Here is an 8,039-nt window from a genome sequence, read left to right as displayed (position 1 = left end):
TAAATTTATAAATTTAAATTTTGTATTAAAAATATAAAATATTTAAATTTTAAATGTATTTATTTATATGTATTAAATAAAAATATTTAAATTTTTTTAATAATAAGAGTTAAATAAAAATTCTAATTAATATGTAATTACTCTTGCAGTTAACTCTTAATTGCTTTTATGATAGAACACAGAACATTGGGTGAGAGGCAGAGCGCTGCTTTGTCATCAGCTTCTCAGTCCTTCATCTTTAACACTTTTAAGTCTCTCTTTCCTCCGCCAGTGGCACACATGCAAAAAAGAGTAATTCGAATTGATACCATTCGAACTTTCCTTATATCACGAAATGCATGTAATTCGAATTGACTAAATTTAAATTATGGTTGTGTAATTCGTGGCAACTTGATTCGATGGTAGGTCATAATTCGAGCCAAGGAGATTCGAATTATGAACAAATCTAATTCGAATTTTGTTGCTTCGAATTACATTATAGTGTGTTTTGGTTGATTGATGAATGAGAATCTGGTTTGGCTGAATTGCGTAATTAAAATCTGTCCTCGACTTATATGCGTTTTTTATCCTAAATTATAATAATATTTTGGTATTTTATTGATTTTAAAATATAAATTAATTTTTAATTATATAAAGTATTTAAAATATATTTTTTTAATAATTAATAATATATACTATTTCTAAACTCATTTTAAAAATATATATTAAAAATAAGACTGAATATAAACTCATTTTAAGAATATATGTTAAGAATAAGATTGGACACGCTGACACGTGATGGCATTTATGTGTGTCTAAATGTATTTGGAGAAGAATTTTTTATCTTTTATTAAGACACGTTTTGGACATAGAAGACACGCATGTCGAACGAGTGTCAATGAGTATCGTGTTTGAAATGTGTCCGATATGTGGACACGATAAATCAGAGAAGTGTCTATATTTCATAGTGAGTAGCTAATCCTCCCTTCATTGGGAAAAGAGAGCTTTGTTGAATTTCAATGGATTAATGTGATGGATTCTTCATCTTCAATTCATCTTTCAATCGTCTCTTTAGAAAGAGTTTTTATTCTTCATCAATGATCTAAATCTATCGGAAGATAATTTAGATCCAAATTGGGTTTTATGATCACTTAAAAAAGTGAATTCATAAAATCAAGTTTAAAAACTCTTTCTCTCAATTCTCATGATTATGGATCTGAATTTGATATGTGACATTAAATTAATCCTATCTAAATCTTGAAGAATTGTTTGGTGATAAGTCAGAGAATATGCTTTATCTCTTCTCATGAGCAATTGATCAAGAAATTGGCAATTGATCAATCAAGTTAAGAGAAATTGAATTATCAACGAATTGAAATTCGATTACTTATAATTTGACAAGAGATCAATAATTACATGATTGAAATGAAAATGAAAGCTATTGATTCTCGGAATTCAACATTTTTTTACCCCAATGTTTTTTTCATCATTATCTTCTTATCTTACTTTAGAATTGTCTTTAATTGATGCAATTAGGTTGATTCTTTTCCTTGCACTTTATTATTGCTTTTATTCATTTTAATTCTTGCTATTTATATTTCAGTTATTGCATTTATACAATTTAAGTTCCAGTCATTTACATTTTTCTTATTTACATTTAAGTCATTTTATTTACTTTTTTATCAAGTCATTTAAATTTTAGTCATATTATCAATTATTCATTATTAAAATTTGAATTGTATAACTAAAATAACTAATTGATCATTGCTTGTTTAATTTATTAATCTTTATAGGAACGATAACTGATTTATCGTAGTATTATTTGATGTGATTCAGTGTAGTTACAGATGAGTTAAGCAGTAAAAGCTAATTTAATATTAATCAGTATCTCATTTACCTATTATTTTTCATTAATTTAATTATCGAACTCCTTGCTAATAGCCTCTATCTCGCTATGGCCATAATGTAGAGTACTCCCAAAATTTTTCAAATACCCAAAGTCTAGATTTGTTGCATATCGTTCGCATAAAATCTTGCTATCCTTATTATAATAAACAAATAGTGTTTGGTAAACTTGGTTCTATTGACAGTTAAAATGATAATAATAACATAATAGTAAGGAGTAATTTGTAGTATTTTATTTTTAATATATTAAGTTATATTAAATTTTTTAATTTTAAAAAAATATAATTTTGAAAAATATTGGTTTTAGAAACACATTTAACTTTAATCACAATGTACAAGTATAAAACTTTTTTATTTATCCAGTACAATTTTTTAATTATTTTTGAATTTATATAAATTTGTATAGATATTTATTTTATTTTATTTTAATTTTGTTCTAAAAGTTTTGATTTGCGTCAAATTTACGTTCTAACGATTAATTTTTTAAAAAAATTATGACCAATTTGGCAATAATTTTATAAGAATAATCTTCGACACAAACAAATTAAACTTAGTTATTGTTCATACGCTGATTCACTATTTAGCCAGATTCAAAATAAACAAAGCCCAATCAACAGACATCAACTTGATCGAATTAATAACTAACTCCTATAATCTCTCCTACTCATCTAGAAAGGAGATATCAACAACTTTTCTAACAAAAAAAAAACGGTTATCCACCATTAAAAGTGGAATTACTCTAAAAAGTGGTTATCGACTCTACATCTACCACTATAAATACACTGATACCCTCAGGTACATTTCGAACCCAATCTACTAAAAATCTGCCTAAAACTCTTGCTAGCTTAAGCATCAGAGTCCCTTGAAGGTACCACCCACACCTCCTCACGAAGAACTCGGACAGTGGTACCTTGACACTAGTAGATGTCGGATCTTGCCTCAAAAGGAGTCTAGACCTCATGTTCAGGCCTACAAGCAACCTAGTTTCAGGTAATCCTCGGAACATTAGTGTCGTTGTTGAGGACCCACAAGTCTACATCCAATCATGACGGATGATCGTCCGGAAGACGGACATACAACATCTGAATCTGAGCCAGAATAGCACAACGATGATTGTGCACTCGTACTACCTCCATGGCGAGATGGAGCAGATGGCAACAATGGGAAGGAGATTTCACGAAACCCCCAACCTAGAAGAATACATTCAAAAATTCATCTAGAGCCCAGTAGAGCTTTTGGGTCTAATGCATGGACACCAGGGACGACTGGAGCAGCTTGAGCAAGAGCTAGAGCGACAATGAGAATCAAAAAGAGACCTTAGAAGAGAAGTATGACGACGAAGAAAATTAGAAGAAAATATTTTAAAACTGGAAGCTAACCTTAGAGGTTGAAACAACCATGCAGATCGAGAAGACACCCATTGAGAGGAAAAGATCCATTCCTTGAAGAGATCATGCGGACTAGAGTTCTCTAAAACTTTAAAAGCCCCGGCATGGTCCTCTATGATGGAACGACGACCTGAGACACCATCTAAGTAACTTTAAAAGCCGAATGTACTTTGCCAATGTGTCGGATGCAACTCGTTGCAACGCTTTCCCGACGACGTTAACCAAGGTGGCAATGAAATGGATGGTTCGATAGTCTACCACCCCATTTTATAACTTATTTCGACGACCATGCAAGGAATTTCCTTACCCGATTCTCCATCTAGAAAGATAAACTTAAACACGCTAGAAGTCACCTTGGGGTCAAGCAAGAAGTCAGAGAAACTCTCTGAGCTTATACGGAAAGATTCAACAAAGCCTACCTGAAAATTCAAAACTTTCCAATAGAAACGGTCATAATGGGGCTAGTTAATGGCCTCAAAGAAGGACCATTCTCCCTATCCATATCAAAAAAGCACCCGACTTCCTTGTACGAAGTGTAAAAATGAGCAGAAAAACATATCAACATGGAAGAAAATTTCCGACTAAGAGAACCTATCCTGAGGCAAAACCCTCATTACCAGGATCGAGATAAAGAGAACAAAGCAAAGAAAACAAATGAATACAACTCGGATAAATCTCGAAGGTATCACAACTACACCTCACTATGAGTTTCCCTTGTCGACATTTATAGGGAGATCTGCCATACCGAGAAGCTTCCACCTTCTCATCCCATCAATAAAAAAAGGTGAGAGTCAGACAGAATATTGTGAGTACCACAAGATATACGAACATTCCACCAATGATTGTTACAACTTGAAAAATGTGATAGAAAAATTGGCCAAGGAAGGTCATTGGAGAGATACTTGGCGAAAAGATCATATGATCAAGGGTTACAGAAAAGAGAGGAAGAAGGCAGAAATTGACGCGATCGGCCACCCTGAACTCCTAATAAACACGTTCACATGATAGCTGGAGGATTTTCAAGAGGTGGCATAACCAAATCCTCCCGCAAGAGACATTTAAAAGAAGTCTATCAAGTCAGAGAAGAGGTCATCAAATTTAGGTTACATAAGCATAATAAATACCAACAAAAAGGTATCTACAAAAGTGCAAAGAAGTACTACCTAGCTCGGTACGAACATAGCTCGACTTTCTTACCAGAAATTTCTTGGTATCAAGGTTGGGAGCTCGGCCCCAATATTCTTGGAACAAGGCTACTACACACTCTTCAACCTCGTCTAAGTCCTCGAGTTTTTATTTTATAATTGTGGAGAACTCCTCCCAGTACAGACTAAAAATGTTCCATCTCTCTCATTTAGAAAGAAAGGTCAGACACCCTCAATAGATAGGATCCTGAAAAACTAATTTTTGAAATCATGAAAAGAATCATAAAAAATGAAAAAACCTTTCTTCCTTGAACAACTCAGAAGAAAATCCAACCCTATTTCTCGGAATTGAATGATTTGGTGAGTAGAAAAAGATAGAAAACTTTGGAGGATAAATGTAGTAAAGTTCTCGACTTATTAGTTGATAATTTTTCATAAAACCTCAAGAATTAGGGTGGAATTGAGAAGGGACAACTTTACAGAGATGGAAAATTTCAGATTCAAAATCAGAAAAAGGAAGACTCACCCCTATCCTAGTAAAAGCACTCATACATAAATGAAATGACGTTTCGAATTATCAAGTCAGGAAAAATAAAATTTCTCTTCAGGATCAGCAATCACAATATCATATTTATCCTCATCTTCCCGATCTTTACACAGCCTATGTTATCTACGAAAAATTTGGATATATTCATTATTAATTACAGGGATAGCAGAAAGCATAGCAATATCTACCCAGTCTAGGTCGGATGGAACTTTGAAAGATATGTTGAGTATTACTGAGCGAGACATAAAGTTATACCTATAATATAGCAAAAGAAAATCATCACTACAAATCAGAAACTCGGGTACAACAACACACACATTCAGCCAAGTCCACAAGAGGTTGGGTCACCTTCAACAAAAGAACTCCATAGTTCTAAAACCCTCTTGCGAACATAGCAAATAAACCACATTACTAGAGCTTGAAATTGCACCATTTCAGAAGAAAAAATGGCACCATTTGGGACACAAAATAAAGCCCCGCATTTAAAACACAAATCCATAGCAGAAGAATAATTTTCAAAGAAAGATAAGAACGCAAAAGATACATTTTCAAAGGAACATTGATAACTACCACTAAGAAACCTTTTTTCACAAACATTAGCAACGACAACATCAGAAGCACATTATCCACCAAGAAACATGGATACAGAAACAAAACAAGAAAGGCGAGACCAACCTTGAAGGAGGAACAAATGAAAGAATGCATGTGACAGCAAAACACGAATGTTTCAGAAGCCTTAGAACAAACACGAGCAAAAATCTGAAGTAGAAATTCAAGATAGCAAAAATCTTGAAAAGAAAATGGGAATGGGGTTACAATGAAATAAAAAGCCTTGAGAGATAATGAAGAAAGAAGTTTCGGAAGAAGAAGTGAAAAGAAGAAAGAGAAAAGGGATTGAGTATTTATAAGACTCTAGGGGCAGAATGATAAATTCATCCCCCCATTTATGATACACACGATTATCAAAATAATCATACGGAATGTGCGAATGAGCATGAAAACACAGAACGCTTCAAATTCGTAAACACATCGAGTACCCGACCTAACTCCTTGAAAGGCGGTTTACCCGACGTGATAAACTGACATCATAATAAGTCCAAACCAATCTGTAAATTTCTGAGACCGATCTAATGAAGATCGGTCTCAAGTTGGGGGCATTTTCATACCCTGGCCCACTACTTAGTTAGGCCCAAAATAAGCAAAGCCCAATCAACAAATATCAGTTAGATCGACACATGCCCAACTTCATAGAGGTCGGGCGAGATGCTGTTGTGCAAGCCTTACTTGCTCGAATCAGTAACTAACTCCTACAATCTCTGCTGCTCATCTAAAAAGGAGATCTCAACAATTTTCCTAACAAAAAAGAACGGTTATCCACCATTAAAGGTGGAACTACTCTAAAAGGTGGTTATCGACTCTACATCTACCACTATAAATACACTGACACCTTCAGATATACTTCGAACCAAATCTACTAAAAACTTACCTAAAACCCTTACTAACTTAAGCATAGGAATCCCTTGCAGGTACCACCCGCCATTCCTCACGAGGAACTCAGACGACGGCACCTTGACACCAGTAGACATCGGACGCTGCTCCAAAAGGAGTCTGGACCTAAACAACCCAGTTGCTGGTAACCCTCGAAGCAGTTATCATACATTATTGTTGGATTGGTCCTAAACTTTTTAAAAATTAGCTATTAGAGATATATTTAATACAAATCGAAAATTTTTGGGATAAAATTAAAAAAAAATAAAATGTAAGATATTTTTAAAATTTTTGATAAATTTTAAAAAATATATTTTTTTAAATATTGGGAGTAAAATTTTAATTTAAAATTAGAAAAATATTACATTTCAATTGTTGAGTTATTTATTAACCAGACCCTTGCTTATCATACAAAGGAAACTAGAACAAGTCATAATCTTGAAAAGTGAAGCAAAAGGCAGATGAAACAAAATAAAATAAGAATGTGATACAAGAAAAGTAGAAAACTATGGCAAATTGTAGTGTGTGTCCCTTAGGGGAAGGTTCGTTGGTTTGTCCGCCACTTGGTAGTTGTAGGGAACGGAATAAACACATGGATGTACCAAATAATAATAATTAGAAGGGAAAAGAAATAAATATATAAAAGAACCTTATAGTCATCCGATTCCGATAGATACAAGTCTTATCTGTCCCATCTGATATGTTATGCTAAATGCAAATATGCTTAACATTGCATCTACACATCTCTAAGTATTCACGTACCCGCAATCATCACTCATGCATTCGCGCGCTCTCTTCCTTTTTCTGATGACTTTCTCTTTTTGAACATTTTTTATTTTTTCAAAAAAGTGTTACTATTTGAAGAATAATAAGTTGTCCAATTATTTTTTTAAAGAAAATTACCAATTTTTTAAGATTAAACTTATAAATTATTTATATATACTCTTGATTAAAAATTGTTTTATATGTACAAATTCACTTTGAAAACCCATTTAAGTAATGAACACGGTATTAATAATTTTGTCAAAATAAAGAATAGGGTAATTTCCAGAATTTTTTTTAAATGTTGGGCTGAGAGTGGTGTTAGCCACTAAAATGACTCAGCAAGTGAGATTAACGGCGCTATGAGAACCATCAGTATTAGCGACGAAAATATCGACGCCGTTAAGTAGACAATGGTGCTGACATTTTGTGCAAAACGTTACCAATGTTTTGTCCTACATGGTCGACACGTGACAATTCTTTTTCTTTTAATTCTCACACATTAACCAAAAAGTCAACCCTTCTTTTCCTCGTTCATTCTTTCTTCTCCGGTTTTTATCCTCATCTCTATTGTCTCATCCATTTTAAAAAATAAATCTAAAAGTTGAAAATTGATTTTTATCATTCAACAAAAAAAAATAATAGCCTCGTACATAGAAAAAAGTTACATACTTTATATGTTTTATTAGTAATTAGTTAGAGTTAATCTTATTTTTTTTGAACTAAAAGTTTTAGAAACAAACAGTATATAATTTTTTTTTAAATTAATTTTTGTTTAGTAGATAAATAAATCAGTTGTTAATTGATTAGGAGTAGTTAGAGAAT

This window comes from Arachis duranensis, chromosome 3 (genome assembly GCF_000817695.3).
Source record: "Arachis duranensis cultivar V14167 chromosome 3, aradu.V14167.gnm2.J7QH, whole genome shotgun sequence".
NCBI classification, from domain to species: domain Eukaryota; kingdom Viridiplantae; phylum Streptophyta; class Magnoliopsida; order Fabales; family Fabaceae; genus Arachis; species Arachis duranensis.
This window is presented reverse-complemented; position numbering follows the sequence as displayed.